The sequence below is a fragment of the Suricata suricatta genome, chromosome 8, assembly GCF_006229205.1.
Source record: "Suricata suricatta isolate VVHF042 chromosome 8, meerkat_22Aug2017_6uvM2_HiC, whole genome shotgun sequence".
Lineage (NCBI taxonomy): Eukaryota > Metazoa > Chordata > Mammalia > Carnivora > Herpestidae > Suricata > Suricata suricatta.
Genome location: NC_043707.1, coordinates 38,551,497 through 38,576,109, shown reverse-complemented (window position 1 = coordinate 38,576,109; position 24,613 = coordinate 38,551,497). Strand labels below are relative to the sequence as shown.

Here is a 24,613-nt window from a genome sequence, read left to right as displayed (position 1 = left end):
GTATATAAAAAGAATTATCCACTGTGATCAAGTGGGCTTCATTCCTGGGTCAGTATTCGCAAATTCATCAATGTGATACACCACATTAACAAAAAAAAAAAGATAAAAACCATATGATCCTGTTGATAGATGCAGTAAAAAGATTTGACAAAATAAAACATCCATTCTTAATGAAAACCTTCAAGAAAGTCAGGATAGAAGGAACTTACTTAAACATCATAAAAGCCATTTATGTAAAGCCCACAGTTAATGTTATCCTCAATGGGGAAAAACTGAGAAGTTTCCCCCTGAGATCAGGAACACTACAGGGATATCCACTCTCACCAGGGCTGTTTAACATAGTGCTGGAAGTCCTAGCATCAACAATCAGACAACAAAAGGAAATAAAAGGCAGGAGAATTAGCAAAGAAGAAGTCAAACTTTCACTTTTTGCAAATGACATGATTATCTACTTGGAAAACCCAACAAACTACACCAGAAGCCTACTAGAACTGATCTTTGAATTCAGAACAATCTCAGGGTACAAAATCAATGTACAAAAATTGGTTGCATTTTTATACACCAATAATGAAGCAACATAAAAAGAAATCAAGAAACTGATCGAATTCACAATTGTACAAAATAACATAAGATACCTAGAAATAAACATAACCAAAGATGTAAAAGACCTGTATGATAAAAACTATAGAAAAATTATGAAAGAAATTGAAGAAGACACAAGGAAATGGAAAAACATTCCATACTCATGGATTGGAAGAATAAACATTGTTAAAATGTCATTATTACCCAAAGCAATGTACACATTCAATGCAATCCCCATTAAAGTTGCACCAGCATTCTTCTCAAAGCAGAACAAACTATCCTAAAATTTGTATGGAACCACAAAAAGTCTTGAATAGCCCAAGGAATACTGAAGAAGAAAATCAAAATGGGAGGCATCACAATCCCAGACTTTAGCTTCTACTACAAACCTGTCATCATGGAGGCAGTATGCTGTTGGCACAAAAACAGACACATAGACCGATGGAATAGAATAGAGAGCCCAGAACTGGGCCCACAAATGTATGGCCAATTAATCTTTCACAAAGCAGGAAAGAGTATCCAATGGAAAAAAGACAGCTTCTTTAACAGATGGTGCTGGGAGAGCTGGACAGCAACATGCAGAAGAGTGAAACTAGACCACCTTCTTACACCATACACAAAAATAAACTCAAATTGACTGAAGGACCTGAATGTCAGACAGGAAACCATCAAAACCCTCAAGAAGAAAGCAGGAAACAGCCTCCCTGCCCTCAACCATAGCAATTTCCTACTTGAAACATCCCCAAAGTCAAGGGAATTAAGAGCAAAACTAAACTATTGGAACCTCATCAAGATAAAAAGCTTCTGCACTGCAAAGGAAACAATAAAAAAAAACTAATAGGCAACCGACAGAATGGGAAAAGATAGTTACAAATGACATAGTGGATAAAGGGCTAGTATCCAAAATCTACAAGGAACTTACCAAACACCATACCCAAAGGACAAATAATCCAGTGAAGAAATGGGCAGAAGACATAAACAGATACTTCTCCAAAGAGGACATCCAATGGCCAACAGACACATGAAATGATGCTCAGCGTCACTTATCAGCAGGGAAATACAAATCTAAACCACACTGAGATACCACCTCACACCAGTCAGAGTGGCTAAAATGAACAAATCAAGAGACTATAAATGCTGGCGAGGACGTAGGGAAATGGGTACCCTCCTATACTGTTGGTTGGAATGTAAACTGGTACATCCACTCTTGAAAACAGTGTGGAGATTCCTCAAAAAACTATCATTAGAACTCCCCTATGGCCCAGCTATGGTACTTGGATTTATCCAATGGATACAGAAGTGCTGATGCATAGGAGCACATGTACCCCAATGTTCATATCAGCACTCTCAACAATGGCCAAATCATGGAAAGAGCCTAAATGTCCATCAACTGATGAATGGATCAAGAAGATGTGGTTTATATATACAATGGAATACTGCATGTCCATGAGAAAGAATGAAATCTGGCCATTCGTAGCAAAGTGGATGGACCTCGAAGGTGTCATGTAAGCGAAATAAGTCAGGCAGAGAAGGACATATAACATATGTTTCACTCATGATTCTAACAGGAGCAACCTAACAGAGGACCATGGGGAGGGCAAGGAGGAAAAAGAGTTAGGGAGAGGGGAGGAGGTAAATCATAGAGACTCTTGAATACTGAAAACAAACTGAAGTCTGAAGGGGGAGGGGGAAAGGGGAAGAGGGGATGGCCATGGAAGAAAGCACTGTGGGAAGGGCACTGTGTGTTATATGGAAACCAATTTGACACTAAACTATAAATAAAAAAGAAAGAAGGAAGGCAGGCAGGAAGGAAGGAAGGAAGGAAGGAAGGAAGGAAGGAAGGAAGGAAGGAGAAAAGAGGCTGAAAGTATCAAAAGTCAGGGGCACTAGAAAAAAATCAAACAAAACAGGAGTGAAGTCAAGGGTGTATTGTTGAGCTGGGGGCTACTGTGGGCACCTGCACATAAACCCCACTCTGGAGCTTCTAAGGACCATGCAGAGCATGCATCAGAATTGTTAACCTGAGACACCAAAAGGCTGTCATCCCTTCATGGATGCCTGCCTTCCAATATTCAGTGGTGTCCTAGGGGTTGTTACCTCCCTCATGCTTCCACATTGTGCTGGCACCACCATGATGAGGCAGGCTCCTCTCAGCGTTCCGTGTGTAGAAGTCATGAAGCCCTGGGTCAGAAGAGCCATCTGAGGTGAGGTGCTGTCCGGCTAACTTTGAGCATTGTGCTTGCCAGAACTCCATACCTCTAGGCAAAATGGGAGTTGAGAAAAATGGGAGATGGGGATAAAAGCATCAGACTGTAAGCATCTAAAAACCTGACAGGAGACAGCTGTCAGAGAGGTCCCCCTATTGCAATATTTACTCTCTCCTCTTGCAATTACCATTTTGAATAAAGTCTCTCCCTGCTACTGTCACTACTGCTAATATTATTACTGGTAATAATAAAAGATTGACAGCAACTGAACTATTTTCCTACCAATTTTTCTCTCTCATTTAAAATTTATTATAAATTTGTTTTACATTGCAGTTTCTGCTCTGACTCTAGTTATGAATGTCCTTTTATATTTTAAGTATTCATTTCTTTCTCTTTTTCACCCTCATCAATATTTTCAATCTTAACTATTTTTCATCTTTTCAAAAAGAGTCAATTTAGTTTTCTTGCTCCCCTCCCTCCATTGTATATTTGTTTTCTATTTCAAAAACATCTGATTTTATATTTAGTATCTTCTTACATCTACTTTCTTTGGCATATTCTAATGTCCTAAATTCTAGTTTCTTATGGTAGATTTTCTAACACTCACATGTCTATGAAAAGTTTAACTCTTTCATTCTCTTTCACTGTTTTGCTTTTACTGTATATCCCATGAGTTCTGGTTTGCAGTATTTAATGTTACTTTTAATTCTAAGCATTTTTTAGTTTCCTCCAGAATGTCATGTCCAGTCGTAAAAGTTAATGTAATGCCACAATATCTTATTCAATCAATACCTAATACCTTCATATCCCACATGAAAAACAACCTTGTCTCTTTTCTCTCAGAAACAAATGTTTGGACCACTCCACTAGGCAATAGTAATGAAAACAAACAATTAATAAATAAATAAAGCAATCTGACCAGGCAAAGTACCACAGTGGAGGTTAAAAAGATGCCCCTTGGAGTTAGATACAATTGGGATTGAACCTGGTACAGGGTAGCTAAGAAGAAGAGTATTCAAGATGGCCGGCCAGTCTTCAAAGTGCCTGTGGTCTCTTGTTTCCCTCTAGTGTCATGATACAGAAATGCAGGCCTGGAAGAAAAGGACTCCTTCCAAAGAAGGCTCCAAAAAGCAAACTTGGATATCTATGCTACTTGAGACACCTACATGGAAATGATGATGAACAGAGCAGTTTGTGCTTGGAAGGATTTGGAGTACGCAGGGGTATAAGACAAATGCACACATGACTCTACTAACAATAACTGCCACCATTTATTGAATGTTGGCCATAGGTCAGTCCCAGTGTCTACTTGCATCATCTCATCTCCTCAGCACGACAATGCTATGATGCATGTCTGATTCTCTTCCTTACCATAGAGACAAGGAGACTGAGATTCAGAGAGGACAAGTCACATACCTAAAGTACTCAGCAAGACATTGAGAGTCAAACTCAGATACGTCTGTGTCCAGAGCCCATTCCCACGCCAAGGTTCCAGGGACTCAGTGATAGGAAATCATACAGAGGCTTTGTGGATTCTCAGGGCACCTTCCTAGAGGAGACAGCATATGATCTAGGCTCTGAAGAATAAGTACCAAGAGATGGATACTGAAAGGGGATGGAGCAGGGACGCAGAAGGAACTACCTGAGGGGAGGAGAGAGAGGGAGAAACACTGCGGTGTGAAGGGATTAAGTGGTTCAGTTTGGCTGGAGTGTGGGGGGCAGAGAGAAATAACATGAAAAGGCTGGTTGGCTTGATACTATGTTTTTTGTTCTTCCTGCTGTATTCTTCCTTGAGTCCCCTGCTGTAGGCATGGCATGGCTGAAAATGAAATAAGAAGTGTAAATTCCAGCCCATGTGGTAAGAGAGAACCCAGCAGAACTGTGTGGCCCTTATGAACTCTGGAGCACCAGAGCGACCAGGAGCTCTGACAGGCCAAAGGACAAGGCCTGGATGAAAACCAGGTTAACAAGTACAGTAGGGCTAATCTGAGATGATTCTCAGGGAGGGCAGTGGGAGAAGGTTTCTTCAGCAAGAGGTCACTTGCTACAGTGACGACCTTCTCAAATAAGAGTTAGTGGCTTAATAGGGCCAAATGTGCTCAGATGGACAAAGACATACTTTTAAAATCAAGGCACTTTTCCAGAAGAGCCATGATGTACAATACAGTGCAAAGAAACCTACCATCAGTATCAGTAAGAATATCACTGCTCCTCTACTGAAACTTGGTTTCTTCATAACTAAGTTTAAAATTTAAAAATTAGAATAAAAATATGCTTTCTGAGCTCTGATACAGATCCAAGATAAGAAAGAAGACAGGAGCCTGGACTCACGGTTTGGCTCAGCCCACTTCCCAACAGCAGTCAGAGTGACCTTCTTCACGTAAAACTCAGATAAGTTCACTATCAGCTCGGACTCTTCCACAGCCCTGCACTCTATGGAACGGGGTCTCTAATATGCTTTAGTCAGGTGATGCTCATTGAGCACATCAAAACCATCCCCATCTCAGGACCTTTGCACTTGCTCTTGGTCCGCATCTATCCACAGACTTCTGTATGACCGTCTTGCCAACAATGAGCCCAGCTCCAATGTCCCTGCATCACAGAGGCCTTCCCTAACCAGTCTGACTAGACATTACCATGTTAGACTTTCTCATAGCCCTCATGCCGTACTCTAAATGACTTTATTCACTTTTTTGTTTCTTGGTTGTATATGTACTTATTATCTCTCCTCCGCCACCCAAAAAACACGCTTCCTCCACCATATGTCAGCCTGAGAAAAAAGGGCCTGTGTGGGCTTTGCCATTCCCTGTTTGCTCTGTGCCATGGAAGTGGGCAGTGCAAAATAGGCACTCAATAAGTAGTATTTGCTGCTGCAAACACACTGACTCTCTGTAAGAAGAATTTTCCAGGTATGGGGTGTTCTTGATGATTTCTGCCCTCCCCACCTAATTAGGCTTCACAAACACGCTTGAGGTGTAGCAAGAATGGGCCCCTACCATACAGTTCATGAGCCTGGAAACTGGTCAGTGTATCAGACCAATTTCTGGACATTTCCTCCAGATGCCCAATTCTCAGTCTCTTTTGGGCTTTTGTGAGAATGTTGGTAGCATGATGGAATGGTTTGCCACGGAGTTAGGTGGAACTGGAAGGAAGAGGTAGGAGGGAAAGACTTCTCTGAGCCAGAGTGATGGATAAAAGTTCTCTCTCAAATCAAGGAACTCTTGGGGGAAAAGGGAGGGCATCCTTTACCTGCACTCACCATAAGTTCATTGAGAAGGCAATACTGAGTGGGACCTCCCTCCTCTAGGAGGCTTTTAGCAATGCTTCTTGGCTGGTTCATGTCCTTCCCTCCCTCTACAACAGCCTCCAAATAACTCCCAAAGCTTTACTATGTACTGTTGAAATAATGTATTCAGTCTATTTCTTGCTGTAGCTCCGATGACTTGTGGACCAGACACAATGTCTTATTTATCTCTGAGTACTACTTCCATGCCTAAAGCATAATAAATGCTCCCTAAATATTGAATGCATACATTTTTTAGGCATGCCTGAGTTCTCTGTCTCTGCACCACACCTTCCCTACAGTCCTGAGGTGGTCTTACCAGGCAAAGAGCCACTCTATGTTATTGGCATCCAAGACCACACCTCCACATAGACCCATGTTCCAGAGCAGCCTCACAGCAAAAGGAGGTGCCCAGAGAGGCACATCTGGAACTTGCATCATGTAGATACCATTCTATTGATACCCTTCCTTGATGATAAACAGATGTATCTGTAAACACAAAAGTTCTTTACACACCTAAGTCTGCAAGTATGCATGTGGGATTTGGATGTGTGTGTGTGTGTGTGTGTGTGTGTGTGTGTGTGCACATTTCCCTTTAGAGATATGGGGTGAAGAAGCTGTTGCCTACATGACTCTCAGTTCAACCTCCCATAACCTTCTATTCAGACCATTCATTCAATATATATCTATTGTGTTTGGTCCTACATACATTTGAGCTTGTGAATAGGGAAGTTGGAAAGTTGATACATGGTTGCTTTGTTCCTTCAGATTGTTGTTTACTCTTCTCCAAAACAACAATTCCCTCAGCTCCTGCTTTCATACATGAACTACATGACTTTAGTCCCTGGAACATTTACCGGTATCTTTTAATGAGCCTGACTCAGTGCTAATTTTGGGGAGGACATTTGTGGCTCTGTACTCAAGCATTTAACACTACTGAGGTTAAAAATTGTATACCCAAATGTCTCAAGAACCAAGAGGAACATTTTATGTATCTGTGGTGTGACTGTGGTGTGAGAATTAATGTCTATCTTTAGACAGAGAGGTCACGTTTCTTGAACATGATAAAGGCTTTATGAAGAAAATACAATTAGAATTTTATATTTCAGCAGTACTTTTTTTCTACTCTATTGGAACATTAAAATATTAGACTTTATTCATTTAAAATGGAAATAGCTAATTTCTCATTACATTTTCACCTTTTCCCTCTCAGGATGTCTAAGGTTCGTTTCCAAGAGCATGAACTTGTTTCTCAGGTTAGCTTTGGCCTCCATCCTGGACAGTGTTTCTCTTCTCTCTGTCACTACAGATCTGAACTCAGTGTCTCTGGGAGGCTCTCATCACATCCCTGTTGTAGCCTCTAGAGTTTTACCACACGCCTCCTTCCCCAGGCTAGACTAAGATTCCAATCCTGGTAAAGCCTTCTTATTAACCTCCCTGAGGTCCTTGGCCAAAACCAGCCCTGCTGTCTAGTCCTGCTGCTGCCCCCTCTGGACTCACATGGCAATGAGGAAATGCATAGGTGTAACACTAATCACTGCATCCATCCACCCCAACTTGCAGAGATTCTATTTTCCTTTCTTGAGCAGAGTCTTAGGGCCTTGTCATCCCTCAGAGAGTCGTATCTCTCTGTTCACAATCTGATTCTCAATAGAAACCTAGGATTCTATACATACATAAAAATTGAGCTTCCTTTTTGTGTATTTTCTTTTGTTGCTAGTTGCTAGACTCTAAGCAACTTGAGGATGCAATCTTTTTTATACTGCTTCCATTTTTGATGGTACCCAACTCTGTTTTAACTACATTGTAGGTCCTCAGCAAACAACTAGGGATGAATTTTATTCATATGTATTTTCCTCAGTCCCTAGCAAAGGACGCTGCACCGAAAGAGAGTCCCCTGCAGAGTAGTGGGGAACAACTAAAGGTATGTGTGTGTAGCACAAGAAATAGAGGAACTCACCCTTACAGAGCCTCGATATGACTCAGAATTCCAGACACAGTGTCTGATCTCTCTACCAGGAAACAAACATGATACCTGCTTGTCTGGGTTCCACACACCCACTTGCCAGCACTATCCCAGCTGAATTATGCATGAAAAAGGAGGAGGAGGAAGGGAGAGAGTCCTCCACTGTCTCTGTCTACCCAGCCTCTGCTTTACTGCTGAGAACAGAAGGAAGTTACCCAAGAAAGAGCCAGGGGTAGTAAGACCTGAAGCTCTTGGGATCCATGCTTGGTCTCTGTTCTTTCACACTTTGCAACATTGCTATGTATCATGCATATTAATGGTGGGAGACCATGACCCAGCCCTTTTGACTGATTCTTTTCTGCCTAAAATTGAACTCTATTTCAAACTGATTATTTAATGCATTTCTCTTTAATCTTAAGAACCAGGGAGTAAACTTTTATTTTAACCTTTTAAAAATGAATTTTACACAGATGAACAGTCATGTATTACTAGACTTCCATATATCTGTAGCCAAAATGTTTTAGCTGCAGATTTATGTATCATATCAAAAAGCTACATCAGAAATCAACTAAATACTTAAGATCACTAGGAAAATATCAAGGAAAATTTCCATTAACACTGAGAACAAAATTTCTTTAAATTACATTTCTTATCATGTATTTAGGCATAGATTAGTGATAGATGAGAGAGAGATAGATGATAGATAGATAGATAGATAGATAGATAGATAATACCACACAGATAGAAATTGCCTCCCTCAAAAACAATATTTCCTTCCTCTCTAAAATTGCATAGAATCTCTACCAACACCCAGAGGCTCAGTGGGTGTACATGCTCATTTCTTCTCCCCTCTCTTCCTCTCTGTTGTGACCAGTTCTTTAACATAGAGATAAACTTAGTCTTCTGTTTTCTTTAGTTCAGTTTCAGTTTTCCCATTTCCCTGATTCTGAACAATACAGAAACAGGTAAAAACCTTTAAGTCTGGAGGAGCAAGATGGTTTGTAACCATGATTCCCTTTAGTCTTCATCAAACCTAGAGAAAGGACTGTGGCCTCCTAAATGCTACTGAGGGACAGCAGTCGTCTCCAGCTCCAGGGCACCCTGCCAGGTCACAGAATGTGCAAGTGGGTGTTGCATTCTATGGGTCTGAGCATTTCAGACCAGTGGATGTCCTTCCTCCCCATCCACAGGAACCTAACAGAATGTTTTCTTGCTTGGAAAGGGGATGTCTCATACATACTTTTTAAAATTAGATGGGAAAACTGATTGGCATCTCTAAAACCAAGGTGAAGTGTGGTGCACTTCTTGGCAGAGGAAAGATTCATCTTGTCTGCATCTTATCCCTGCCCCAACCCCTGCAAGTACACAGATGAGCCTCCAGCTCCAGCTTAACTTTGCCTGATGCACTTCGCAGGGGATAAGCTAAAGGTTTAATTGTCTCTGTAAAGAGAATCAGGAGAGGAGCAAGACCAGACTGAATGACCACTGTCCTCTCCCTCAGGTGACAAGAGATAAAACCACAGATCCAAGCATCCTATTGGGAGACTTGGGTTCCCCAGAGGCAACCCTCAAGTTTTCTACACCTACCTCTAACCCACTTAAAATTAAGAATCCTTTTTGTCTGTATTCCAGGGTGAGGGGAACCATCCATAACAAAAATGTAACAAGCCATAGACATCCAGAGGGAAGAATGTGTGAAGAAATGGGACGTTCACTCGGCTCCATCCACCATTCTATGTTTGATCATTTCTCTGACTTACCCAGTAGCCAGAAAGGGGCAAGTGAGTGATGCCAGAAAGATCATGTGAGCAAAGATTTTGCAATGAGAAATAGCAGATTGTCTGCCAGGAACTACACAAAGGTCCTTCCTATTGGGATGAAAGCATGACCCAAGGAGTGGTGAGATAAACCTGGAAGGTAGGCAGGTCATGTTGTATCAGAATTTAGATTTGGTCCAGTACGTAGAGACTATGAGGAACCTATGGGGGTTTCTATGTAGGAAAATGACATGGGTTATTTACATTTAAAATGTGTTTATTTAAAAATTATTTAGACACAATTTCAGAGTTACAGAAAAGTGTCAAAAACAACACAAAAAATTTCAGGATACCTTCTGCACAGATTCACCAAGATTCCTGAATCTTGATCTCTTTTGCACACCCCATCTGTGAATGCATGTATATGTATTTATATGGAGAGATACATAGATATGCATTTATATTCAGGAAAAAGATATATATTGTACAGAGAGCAATGTGTATCAATATTCATATATAGGAGGCATACATATATAGATACACATGTATATGTTATGTGTATATAGATATATATTTATCTATATAACTGTATATGTGTATCTATCTTATATCTATCTATCATCTACCATCTATCATCCATCATCTACCTGTGTTTTGTTTTCTACTGATGTAGTAACATTTATTCCTAAATATTTAAGTGTATATTTCTCAAAGACAATAAATTCTTTTACATTTGCCTTCAAGAATGATCACTTTGGCTTCTGTATAGAAGGCAGTTTGCACTAGAGAGACGGAAGATGGGGAAATAGGTTAGGGATCTCTTTGGAAATCAGGAAAGTTCTGATGAAGACCAGAACAGGGAGGGGCTTCTTAAAGTAATCTACACTCCGTGTGGCATGCACTACATATTTAGGTGGTAGATCAGTGGGACTTGGTGAGTGGTGGGATGTGGTCAGAGATGGTGCCAAGTTTCTGGTCAGGTCTGCTGGGTGGATGATAGAGGTGCTTGGTGGCACTGTTTACTGAAATGAAGAGTGAGCAAGAACACAATGAAAAGCTCTGTTCTGGAACTGGTGTTGAGACCAATGAGACCAGATGCAGATACTGAGGGGGCAATTGGATGTCCCATGGATCTGAAGCACTAGGTAGAAGCTTGGTCTGGAAATACATATTTGCAAGTCATTAGTGTATAGGTGGTAATTAGAAGCACAGGAATGAGTAATGCCTCTAAGTGAGACCAGGAGCCTAAAGGCAGATTCCTGTGGATCCTCAGAATTTCAGGGGCCTCATTCCACATCTTGGGACCACACAGAGCAAAGTTCAGTTCAGTTCCCTAGGGCAGCAAAGCATCCCAGGACATCCTTATCACAATGATGAGACCATTACTTCTGGGCATGGAAAAGTCTGATGGATAAAAGCCAGCATGGAGACCTTGCAAGTGAATTACTTCTCGAAATTAAGTTGTCTCTTCAGAGTCAGGAAAGGAAGAGGTGGTTTGAAGAGGTTAATCCCCTTCAATCTGAGAGGCTGGATAAAGACAGGAGAGAATGAATTCCATCTCAGTGAGGTCACAGTGCAGGCCCCAGCACGTCTCCTGAGGACTGGGGCAGGCCAGAGCTTTGCACTGTGTCCTGGAGAGTCTGAGAAAAGACAGGGGTGAGTGCCACACAAGCCTGGTCCTGCCATCACTGCAAAGGCCTGGGTCTAAGGGGGATGGTGGTGGGGAGCAGACAGGAGGGGAAGGGAATTTCCTGCTAACAGTTTGATATTGGCCAAAGTCTTGTTTTATTTTTTTTTGGTTGGTTTTTGTTTTATTTTATTTTTGTTTTGTTTGATTTGGTTTGGGTTTTGATCAGGAACCCAGTGTTCAAGTCCTTTCTCAGGCATTTGAGAAAATGTGACCTCAAGTAAGTCACTCCTTTTGTCTACCTCACCCTTTCCATATTTGCTAGTGATAAACTAGATGGGCCACATTTCATGTTACCCAGGAGTTTGGAGTCCACTAAAACTAAAGTTATTTTTTCAAAAACACCACAATTGATAAAGAGGGCCAACATTTTACTTTTCCAAGTAAGGGCAAAAGCCCTTTATAATTACTATAATTTCAATAAATAAAGCTAATTTTAAAATAAGTGAGTTTGGAAAAGTACATGGTCTCAAGTGAGCAAATGAAAACCAGACCTTCCAAAAGCAATGGAGCTCTGTAGTCCTACACCAAACTCTGCTAAGTGTGCTACTGCCTCTAATGTCCTTATTCATCTCACAGAAATTTATATAGCTCCAAATCTGAGCCAGAAACTTTGCTAGGCACCAACATGCAAACATGAAGTCAGTGTTTGTGCCTTGAAGGAGCCCACCATCTTGGAGCTTCTCATGTCTTCCTTGATGCTTTGCTGTTAATAGTGGCCCAGCCCACAGGGGTGATGGCAACTCCGGGATTCTGTGCCACCCTTGTTCCATATCATCCCACAGCTTCTGACTCATGTGGCCTGCCTCCTCACTCTAGTTCCTCTGCCACACTGAGCTGGCATTATCTCCCCAAGAAGGTCAGGCCCTCTTTGAGTGTTTGGCCAATGGCCCCATAGTCCCCCAGTCCCCAGAGTACAGAGCGTGGTGTCTGCTTCCTGTACACTTGATGAATGATTGGGTCATCCAGTCATCCTCTTGCCCTTCTGCCAAGCTAATTCCTGGTTCTTCTCAAGCTGAATGTGCTAACAGGTACCCACCACTAGAAACCAAGCAAATGAGTGTCCTTTTGCAAGCCAGGGACATCTTGGAAGGTTCCCCACCCACTTCCTTCTCCCAGAATATACCTCTCATCTCCACTCCTTTTCCAGTATGTGCACGTTCATACACATAAAATTAGGATGAGATGAACACCAAAGAGAACCTAAAGGGGAAGAAATGTCCTCCAAAGTCATACAGAGCCTTAGAGGATGAGCCACACAAAGAAAGCAGAGTTCATGGACTTTCTAGATACAGACCAATGGTAGGTAGTAAAGATGTGCATATGATCTGGAAATTAGCAGGAATGTACCAGCTTCTGTCTCATCAACTTTACTGAGAACTGGACTTACAGGCCCATAAGCACTTAGGGGTAGAGCATGGGAGAGACCAACATGAATGCATGTGTGAGAGAGAGAGAGGGAGAGAAAAGTGACTAGAGAAAGAGACACAGACAGACAGGCAGACAGACAGGCAGACAGACAGAAAGCAATGCTTATGCAAGCCAGTGAATAATGGCATTCCACATGCCCAGAATAAGCATTTAGTGTTACTGGTGGCTTCTAAATTATCCATTCCTTTTCTGTCTTCTGGTGGTAGAAGCAATATTATGTGATGCATTCTTGAAGTAGCTATTTTGTGTGGTCAGGGCCTGTGTAAGAAAAGATTGACAGAATTTAACACCCAAAACTCACAAATTAGCTGATGTTCATACTTTCCATAGTGATACAGGCGTCACTCTGTGACATTTGGATTTTAGTTCTTCAGCTAATCTAAGTCAAGCAATCAAAACATCTTGCAGCTATTGTGGAAAACAGTGTGAAATCTCCTCAAAAAAGGTAAAAATAAAAATATGATCCAGCAGTTCCACTACTGGAAATAGAAAATAAAACATGAATTTGAAAAGATGCATTCCTGTTTTTACAGCATTATTCATACTAGCCAACATATGGAATAAACCCGAATGTCTTTGGTAGATGAATGGATAAGGAAAATGTGGTGTGTGTGTGTGTGTGTGTGTGTTAGAATATTTTATGGCTAACTAATAGAATATTATTCAGCTATTAAGAGGATGAGGGGAGCCTGGATGGCTCTCCGTCAGTTAAGTATCTGGTCCTAATCGGCTCAGGTCCTAATTTTGAAGTTGTGAGATCAGGCTTCACATCAGGCTGTGCACTGAGCCTGGAGCCTGCTTGGGATTCTCTCTCTCCCTCTCTCTTTGCCTTTCCCCTGCTCTCTCTCTCTTTCTCTCTCTGTCTCTCGTCTCATAATAAATAAATTAACTTCAGAAAAAATAAAAGATGAGACCTTGCCATTTGCAACAACGTAGATGAATCTACAGGGTAATATCCCAAGTGCAATAAGACCAGAAAAGAAGACAAATACTATATGATTTCACTCATGTGGAATTTAAGAAACAAACAAACAGAAAAGGCAGAAACATGTCCATAAGTAGACATAGAGTACAAACCAATGGTTGTCAGAAGGAAGGGGGTGGGGGGATGGGAGATAGGCAAAAGGGGTGAAGGGCAGTGGGAGGTATAGGTTTCTAGTTAAGGAAACACAGGGATGAAAGGCTCAGCATAAGGAATATAGTCAATGGCATTGTAATAGCATGGTATGGTGACTTGTGGTGAGCATAGCATAATATGGATTTGTTGAATGTTGTACACCTGAAACTAATGTAACACTGTATGTGAGCTATACCCCCAATTAAACAGAAAAGATCTATAAACATTGGAAGGAGGAAGAGAGGAGGACTTGGAGCAGTTTTATTTCCCTTCCCTTGTACACAGGCCCAATGCTTGGAGGCAGTCCTGCCACACAGGAGCCCTGTGCCCCGCTGCCTTGGGGAACAGCAAGGGCTCAGCCCCTCCTTGCTCACCACTGGCCCAACACAGCACAGTGCCTAGCACACAGAGGGAGTGCACTCCATCTTGATGAATAATCAGCCATCCCAGGATAACTTTCCCACATGACCTTTCTTCTCTGTTATTAGGGACCTGAGCTGAAATTCCTTTGCAAGACTTTCTAGGGTTGCTTCCATCAGAGCGACACCAGGCCAAGGGATTTCTTCCTGTGGATTCCTCTCAGTTTCTCTCATTTACCCATTTTGTGCCCAGCCTGCCAGGACCATGTTTTAGGAGAGAGACCACTGATTTCCAAGAGTGTGTCTTTAGTGTTGCAGCTGGACTTCCCAAGATCTTGAGAAAGTCTAAGGTTTTGAACAGAGTTACAGCTAAAGTCTGTGTTGAGATTTAAAACACCACCTTCAGCACCAGCGTGCTATTTTCATTTCTTTCAGCCAAGGTCTTAGGACACTGGGTGGCAAGTGCCACTGCTTGCCTTCAAATTTGTCACCTACCTATTCCATACTTCCAAGAGTGTGTCTTGCCCTAATAGTTCACAGCCCAACTCCATGGAGTACTCAACAGTTGTGAAGCACTGATTCTGTGCCAAATACCCATACTTTATGTACCCTCCAGTTTAAGCCATTTAACATACAGGTTGGTGTGGTTACCTTTTTTAGTGGATGAGGAAATAGAGGCTCAAAGATATTAAGTCCCCAAGGTCACCCCACTGGTAAAGGTCAGAGCCCTACTCTGAACATTTCTTGGGGATGTTCCAAAGATATTCCATCCTTTGTCAAATATGGCAGACATCAAGATTTGTGCCGTAGGTCACCCTTCTGTGTCTTGGAATTTCTAACCAGAGTAGGGAGGAAGAACTGGGGCTCTGGCATCTCAGATTCTGAGACCAGTCTAGGTAACTCCCCCAGGAGCTCATTCTAATTCAATGCTTGGCTTCCCCACCCCCTCCTCCTCATGGTAATCACTTCCCTGGGAATCCCAGAGTCTGAGTGACTTATACATATGTAGAAAGATGAGAGATAAGTAATGTCTACTGAAACCACCCAGTTCCCCTTAATGAAGCCTAATTTTTTTTTCAATAGAAGGCAACACAGAGGACTACAGCCCCTATTTATTACCTAAATAACAATAGACACAAAACCAAAGCTGCTTGGCCTAATTTTCCACCAGTTCAGGCTGAATGTGGCTCTGAGCCCGGGTTAAGTCAAAGTCATGCGTTCGATGAGTGTGATGGGCTTCCCTTCACCTCCTCAGTTGCTAAGTTGCCCTGAAGACAATGCTGTCTGCATACCCCACCCAAGCCACCCTCTCCTCTCTGCCAAACGGAACTTCCTGGAACCCCGCCCTCACATCCCCACTATCCTGAATGCCTGCTTGGGACCATCCCGGATGCCAAGGTTCTAAGTCAAAGTCATGAGTGGGTTTGGAAATCCAAGGCAGCCAGCCTCATAAAGTGACAGGGAGGTGGGGCGGAGGCCAGGTAAAGGCCCCATCCCCCGAGTCCTGCCCTGCCAAGAAAGAGGCTGACAGCCCTGGGGGGCGGGGAGGGTGAACAAAACCTGAAATTTGAGGAAGGGACTAATTAGGACACTCCAATCCTAAGCCATCACATGGCCTCGGGCAGGGATGTAAGGTGTATAAAAGGTGGGAAGGTTCAGAGCCTCCCAAACCCTTTGGCAGCTCTACTCTCCAGCCTCTGGTGAACTTGGGTAAGTCTGGCAAAATGGTGCCTCTCCTCGCAGCCTTGCTGCACGTGGTCCTAACCTGGCTGGGAGTCAGGACTGAAGCTCTGGGTGGTTGGCTGGAAAGACCTCATTTGGCATCTCTTTTCTGTATTATTGGGGACCAACTTATAGTGGTCTGCAAGTCATCCAGCCAAAGGGTATGGGGGCTGGGCTGAGATGGGTGAAGAAAGTCTTCCAAGGGGCCAGTGCCTTGAGGATCCTGCTGGAGTGTTAAGGGTGTTGGGTTTTGCTGGATGTTGAGAGAGGGTTGGTAGAAGGAGTGGGTGGGCCAGCTATGGGACAGAGCAGTTGGCAGAGTTGTCTTTTATGGAAAAGAGAAGAAGGCTGCATCAAGGAACAAGGGTGCAGAGGCCTCAGGGAGCACAGAGCAGCAGGGACAAGATGATGAGGCACAGGGACAAGGTCCTGCTCTGGGAACTGGGGACCACTGTTACACTCACTTGTGCTATGTGGCTGGGGACTAATAACTTCCCTCTCTGAGGCTGGTTGTCCTGAACTATAATTAAGAGTCAAGCCAAAAGATCCATTTTGTCTCTAGATTCCTCTTGACTGTAATTCTCTTAGAGAAAAGAGAGACTTCTTCCTACCCTTTTAAAATTTTTTAGAAGTTTATTTAATAAATCAAAATCCTTACTCTGTGTTCATCATGTGCCAGGTACTCTGTGTGGTTGCGGGTACACACACACACGTACATGTATGTGTGTCTGCATGCATGTTGATATGTATATTTTATGTACTCATTTAATCTCGACAACAACCCTAAGAGAAGTGTACAGAGAGGCTAAGTACCTTGCTTGAAGTCACACAGCAAGTTAATTATTTAGCCAGGACTCAGATCCCAGGCAGTCGTACGAGATTCTATAGTTTTGCCACAAAAGTATGTTCTTTTTATTCCTGCTCTCCCTGCCTTTCCTTCTTCTTTCTCTTCTCCTTTGTTCTTCTGTTCCTTCCCTACCTCCTTCCTTCCATGTTTCTCTGTCTTGGAAAGATTTCAAATGACTTACAAACTTTTAGCCACAACTTATATTCACACACACATTTACACACACGTGCACACACATTTAAGTGTGCATGCACGCGCGCGCACACACACACACACAAACACATCTTGGATTGTGAAGCCATCAAGGCAAAGTAGAAGCAGAACAGGATGTGAATGTGGCAGAAAGTACCACCTCCCCCCCACCCCCGCCACCAGCCTGAGGCCCAGAGTGTCTCTGTGGTGACAGTGTTCTTCACTTCTGTGTTTTTCTGTTTCCAGTTGTGCACCAACCCAGCATGTCTCAGCAGAAGCAGAAGCAGTGTGCTCCCCCCCAGCAATGCTGTCCTCCACCCCAGCAGTGTGCTCCCCCTCCTCAGCAGTGTGCTCCCCCTCCCCAGCAGTGTGCTCCCCCTCCCCAGCAGTGCTGTCCTTCACCTCAACAAACCAAGCAGCCTTGTCAGCCTCCACCCAAGTGCCAACAGAAATGCCCGCCCCCTCAGCAGTGCCAAAAGTCCAAGCAGAAGTAAGACCCCAGCATGAAACCGGAGGTACAGCCTTCAGGGAAAACAGAGAGCAGCATGAAGATCACTGCCCAGTCTCTCAGACAGCCAACCATCAGCCCCACTCATCCCCAGCTTCTGTTGCAACCACTTGGAGAAAAAGCAGCACCAGGAGGGCACCTTCTTCAATCTCTACCTCTTACTAATTATCAGCTGCAATTTCCACCCCAGACAAAGATCCGGCTCCGAACTGTGTAACCATCCCTACTGACATGTATTTATATCACTATGTCTGCTTCTCAGAAGCTCGGGCCGCTTGCCAGACACCTTTCTTACCACCTCCCTTTTCTACTCCTGTTTTCCAAACAATTAAACACAGTTCCTCTGGCACACATGTTTCAGTCTGATTCTTCTGTTGTTGAACAGTGTTAGTTACATTCCTGCAGATTATGTACCCCGTCCCTGCTGTCTGCCGACTGCCGCACAGCCTTGAGAAAGCTGGGCACATGGGTGAAGGCAGAGGAGCGGGCATGGTACAGACGCACTTGTGAGCTGTGGGGCATTTCCAGTGGCACCGCCAAGATAAGGATTTGAGATGGGTGCTTCTGCAGTGTGGGGACATGCCCCATGCCCAGGGAAAATGAGAGCACAGCTGGACCAGGGGAGATGATGCCCATCTGGAGGACATGTGTGAGGAAAGAACGTCCTTGCTGGCAGAGTAAGAGCAAGGGAACCCCCACCAGCTAAGAGCTACATAGCAGAGGAGAGGGCTGAGCAAATAAATTATATTTCAGAGAATACTCTTCAAGGGCTTCCAGGTCCAAAGGAATTGAGATTAAGACCTTAAAACTTCTCCCATAAGTAAAAGGGAAGACCAAATGTTCTCCAAGCTAACCAAATGTACCATTAGGAAAAAATCTGTGCCAACACTGTATTCTTAGCACACAGTATCCATCGTCAATATGTGATTAAAATCCGAGCTCCAGATTATTTCTGTCAAGGATTCCCCTGAGCTACCTACCCCTACTACCCTCCTAGGAATCTTCAGATTCCTGGATGACTGTGGTAACCAGTCCCTGTGGTTTCTACTACCCACTCCATCCCCCTCCACCAAACCCCCGCTCCTATAGAATGCTCCACAGATTAGAGTATTCGAACCTCACCCCCTATACCTGCCTCCCTTTTCATGTCTGGGTTCCAGGGCAGTCACTAAGAGCCAGCAGAAATACCCAAAATGAGGCAGAGAGGAAAATACCATGAATTAAAAGTCTGGATTATCCTCAACATTACATTACAGACCCTGGAGAACACAGAGGTAGCACCAAAACAAAGCTTTGAGACTTGGGGTGCTCTTCATCCATCAGACTCCTTCTGCACCTTTCAGCTGTTTCCCCTCTATCCACCCACTCACCCATTTATCCATCCCCCATCCTTCTGTCCCTACTACCTTGTCAACCCATCAGCGCAGCATTAGTAAGCACCTCCCCTCCTATTTGTGCAGAACATGAGGGATTCTCTAAAAACAGAGAAATCAGCAGAGGGGCATTGGGTCCAACAATCTCTGGGAGAAGGCCTCTGTGAAACAAGGAACGATGTATCAGGGTGGTGTCAATTATGTGATGACTTAGGCACCACTCTGTGTCCTTGGAATTCAGAGACAGAGAGTGAGAACGCCTTGAAAATGAGGCGAACTCTTCGGTACCCCCACATTTGGAGCTGCCAATCAGCAGAGTCTCCAAGTGTGTCCTCCTCACCCCCATATATCACCTTCCCCCATGTCTTTCTCCTTTGGGCCCTCACCCCTCTTTCCCCCTCCTTCCTTATCTCCCTTACTCCACAGTGTAACATGAGATTGAATTTTGCCTCTCTGGGATTCATTTAATTGTCTCCTTACTAATTGCCATAATCAGCACACATTCACATGAGCTCATGTGTGAACCATCTTGACAAGTTTTCTTTTGTCACTGTCACATGATGTCTGAATCCCAGAACCCCCCGCCTCCCTTCTTCTGTGTGACTTGAAGTGACTTAGGGAACATCCCTAGGCTCGTTTTTCTCATCTGTGTGGTGGGGGAAAAGATTAGCCGCCTCTTGGTGTGAAACGGGGATGTGTTCAAGGAGACTTTAAATAAATACTGAGCATAACATGACCCATAGCAAATGTTTGAAGAATGCTAGCTGTTGCTTTTATTACTGCTCTCCAGTTCTGGTGGAGGAGCAAGCCCACAGATAGCACCTTCCGCTTATTCCTGCACTGGAAGACAGTGGCTCCAGACTTTTTTTTTTAATTTTTTTAATGTTTTATTTATTTTTAATACAGAGAGAGACAGAGCATGAGAGGGGGAGGGGCAGAGAGAGAAGGAGACACAGAACCGAAAGCAGGCTCCAGGCTCTGAGCTAGCTGTCAGCACAGAGCCTGACGCGGGGCTCAAACCCACGAACGTGAGATCTGACCTGAGCCGAAGTCGGGGGCTTAACCGACTGAGCCACCCAGGTGCCCTCCAGACTTTTAATGAATCAAAGTTATGAAGGGGTAGGTCACATCTCAGGATCAAGGACAGATCCAATTAAGTAGAGAAAAGAATCAGAGTGGGTGTTCATAAGGGGAAATGAGATTTAGTTTAGGGCATAAGTACCCCCATTTGGTGGTTGCCCTTTACTTCCAGAATCTTCTGTGTTTTAACACCTGTCCACAATGGATCCTGCCCTTGAGGCAATTCTGGGCAACTCTAGCATACAGTGATTCTCAGCTTTCAGTTTAGACAGCCAACCATGTTTCTTTGAGGAAGGCCACTCTCCCTGGAGGTAAGAAGGGAGGCTGACAAGCTGAGGAAGCATGGACAGGAGCAAGGTCCTCACTGACACAGGTGTGCCACCTCTACATGCATTGACACCACCCTATTGGAGAAGGTATGGCTATCCCCATCATGGATGGAGGACTGAGGGTCAGAGAAGCCCTTCCTCCTCACTTGCAGTAATAACAGCTTGTAGGTGGTGGAGCTGAGCTGCAAACCTGGAACCCTCTGTCTCTCCGTCAACGTTGTCTGTGATACGACAAGTGCTCTGACCGTGCTAGGAGCCAGCAGAAGCCAAAAGCCTGGATCCTCTCTTTCCAGAACTTCCAACCCATCAGATCTATCAGGAAGTTAAAGACAGCAAGCGCACAGCCTCCCGTACACATTTGTTTGCACACACTCATATAAATTACACACAGTGGGTTATTATTCAAAGTACATTCTACGGCTTTGTAGACTGACATTGAGCATTGAGAGCAGAAGGTGGAGCAGTGTTCCAGAGCCCTGATGGGATGGGCTTGGGCCCTTAGTTTCTTGGTGTGTGGAGATCTCGGGGGCACTGGGTGTGGGTGTTCCAGAAGCCCTGATGGGATGGGCTTGGGCCCACTCCAGAGTGTGGAGTCCAGCCACTGTTCGTGTGCCCCAGCAGCCTGTCCTAACAACTTCTGCCAGGCCTCCGCTGCATTCCAGCTGGGACATCTGGCCTTAGCCAAGGGACACGGTCTGATGCCAAGGCTTGGAAGGATGTGTGTCTTCCTCAGAGAAGAATACAGCTATGGATTTCAAATTAAGAAATCCCCTGAAAGGTAGTGTGGCACAGGAAAAAAACACCTACCCATCTTGAAGTCTGAGATACCTGAATTCAAGTCCCTTTTATTCCCTTTTTCACTGAGTAACCTTGACCAACTCACTTAACTTTTCTAAGCTACAAATTGAGGACCACTAAAACTTCCAGCTTGAATTAAAAATGTAAGCAGACAGGCAGTGGTGGTCTGCCCTTCCTTCTCCCCTTCCTCCTCTGGCACCCGGGGAAAGTGAGGACCTCTGTCAACTGCCAGCCCCTATGCGTCGGGGGACCCCAGTTAGTGATGGCTCTCCACAGCCAGGCTCCAGCTCTAGCCACCGGGAATCGGGAATCGTTAGTGGGAGCCCTGCCTATGGGTGTGGCCAGTGTGGCCTACTCCACCTTCTCCTGCATGTGTGCACATGTCTTGGCTATCTGGCATTCCTGGGGGAATCACAGACACCTGACACTGAAGACGCAGCTGGCTTGGCCTGTGTCCCATTCTGCTGAAATTTCTCATGGGTCACTCTGGTGCCATTTGGCACTGTGTGTGTGCGTGTGCGTGTGCGTGTGCGTGTGTGCGCGTGTGCGTGTGTGCGCGTGTGCACGTGCGCGTGCGTGTGCGCGTGCGCGTGCGCGTGTGCGTGTGTGTGTGTGTGTGTGTGTGTGTGTGATCTGGAAATGCTGCCCAGGGGCAGAGAGTAGTCGTTGTCAACATCCAACTCCCATTTAGTCCTTTCTTCTAGAATATATACACTAGCTATCAGGTACCAGACTGACTGATTCCATCTTGCCCTTTGATAACATTAAAAAGCAACCATACTTTCTGTCCTCAGCCCTCCTGGCAGCCTCCAGCTTGAGTGTCTTTTGTCCCCAAGGGATAATGGGACAATGAGGTTCACCTTCCTTGGGTTTTAGGAGGCGTTACAGCTCCAAATAAGGAGCACTAGACAGAAGAGTCATGAGACCTGAGTTATTATTTTGGTTCTGTCATTGCCCTCCTGTGCAATGACAAATTGGGCAAATTATTTCCTTTTCCCAGGCCTCAGTTTCCTCACTTGTCATAGGCCACATCAGGTTTGCTGAATTTTTTCTCAGCTTCCTTCTCACTCTGAGTCACTAGGAGGTGACTGACTCACTCTAATCTTTATGTAATCTCCCCATCCCCTAAGTAGTCACAGTCACGGAAAACCCTGGAGGCAGGGATGGGGTGAGTCCACCCAAGAGGCAGATCACTGTGTATGGGTTTGCACGGAGACACAGAGCAAGTTTCGAGAAATTCCACATCTATATTTTAAGATCTGCCAGCCTTCTGACTAACCTGTCTCCTTCCAAGGCACCAACTGCTGTCAGTTTTACATATACATATATGTACACATGTGTATATTTAAAAGGGCGAATTACTTCTACAAGTAAAACACTCTACTAGGATTTTAACCCTATTAATATTCATTACTAGGATTCTTACCCTATTAATATTTATTACTACAAAAAAAAACAATTCTTATTTTGCAAATGAGGAAAAAGAGGCCCAAGGAGTTAACAAACTTTGCCCACAATTATAGCGCTGGTGGCTGAGGAGCTGCGATTCAAATATAGGTCCGTCTTTCATGCAGACCCATCTTTTCGACTCATTCTATTCTCCTCTGATGGTTGAGCTAGAAATTGTTCCAGGGCAAGCAGGTGCTGAGCTGTTCTCATCTGCTATTCATAGGGTATGTGTTGGGAGAGAAGTCTGGGTGACGTCTCATGGGGGCTTTAGTTTACCACTACTTCTGGCCCCCGTGGAACTGGCCAGGAGCCCTTTTTCTTGCTTATAATGGCCCTAAGGAAGCAAAGAGTAAATGGCAAGACAGATGTGCATGGAGCTAGAGCTGCTATGTTGGAAGAGAGACAGAGAGATTAGCTTGTGTTTAAGACTGACAGCTGTCAGCCATAAGTTCAAATCTTCACTGAATATTCTTACTCTATTCCTTACATGAGACTGGGTCCTGGTGGTGGCTTATGCCTTGGCTCCCTGCAGACAAAGCACTCATATGTGTGTATGTGTGAGTGCGTGTGTGTGTGTGTGCATGCACACAGGCGTACATGCTATTCTCTTTGTGGACAGGCAAAAGAGTGCCCACAGTTACCATAATCTTGTAATGTTTCCTGCTGGTCTCCCTTCCTGCCTTGTATTGCGAGGGCCCCCTGTATGGAGAATTGTAAAATCAGAATCTTGGTTACAAAGATGCTCATCCTGATACTTCTTAGAGCAAACAGGGGGCCAGTTAGTGGAACAGTGATGGCTTTGCTGTCTCAGGGGGCTGGCAACCTGTGGTTGCAAGGCAGGTGACAAGAAAAGGGCAGAGTAACAGAGACAGGATCAGACAGCAGGGACAGCAGCCATGTAAGGAGGTGAGCAACTCCAAGTTTGCACTCAGGACACCCAGGTGCCAACAATGGAGCACATGCAGCTCAGACTCACGTTGACTGTAAGTTCCTCCTGCCTCCAAAATGGGCCAAGAGAGGCTGTCTGCTCTAGGTCTGGGATCCAGAAAAAGGTTTTTGCAGGCAGAAGAGTAGGAGCTAAGTTTTAATTAAAGCAGACTCTGAGAAATCTTCACCACCTGAAATTAGAAACAGCCCTGGGAGGTCACCAGAGGGAATAAACCCCAAGTTAGAACAGATAGATCCTCGGCCCAAGTATCACATATCAAAACTCATCTTCCATTTGGAGATCCTTTGCTAATTGTGGCTTCCTCTTTTACGAAACTGAAGCCAGAGCACCCTTCAGACAGGACTGTGCTAACAGCTCAGTCACAACCAAAGGTGAATGAGCATGCACCAAGGTGGCATGTCATGAGACCCACCATGAGCCCCACTGCAAGAGTGCCTCCCTGGCCAGCTCCTGCTTGCCTCCGTGTGGCAGAGGCTCCCACAGCCTCACCAGCCAGCAGCACACACAGGGAGGTTGTCCACAAGGTAGGCCTGTGCTTTACATCTCTCATGCTCTTCCAGTGACAGTGGTTTTTTAGAACAGGATTGTCTTTTAATTTTCTTTCATGTGTATTTATTTAATTTGAGAAAGAGAGAGTGTGTGAATGTGCATGCACGAGTGAGGGAAGAGAAGAGAGAGAGAAAGAATCTCAAGCCAGCTCCACACTGTCAGGACACAGCCTAATGAGGGACTTGATCTCACAAATCACGAGATAGTGACCTTAACAGACTGAGCCACCCAGGGAACCCTAGAGCAGGACTTCTAAAAAGTGAAAAGATGACAGAGGTCTATGCTCAGATATCACCTTGTCCAAAAGCTTTTGGTTCATCCTCAGGGGAAATTGAAAAGTCCTACAGCTTCCCTAGCCTGCTGCATGTAGGGGCCTGGAGATTGTCACACTCTGTTGTAATCACCTGGTCACTTGTCTTCCTCCCCAC

The 24,613-nt window shown here is 44.4% G+C and overlaps 1 protein-coding gene across 1 annotated transcript in view; it reads left to right on the top strand.

Annotated features, from left to right (window-relative positions):
* Positions 1 to 24,119: 24,119 nt before the first annotated feature.
* The window catches only part of LOC115300163 (cornifin-B), a 38,224-nt gene continuing 37,730 nt past the window's right edge, over positions 24,120 to 24,613 (top strand). Inside the window, exon 1 of the mRNA XM_029949793.1 lies at positions 24,120 to 24,160. The gene's annotated coding sequence lies outside the window, so the exon portion shown is untranslated. The remainder of the gene's footprint in view (positions 24,161 to 24,613) is intronic.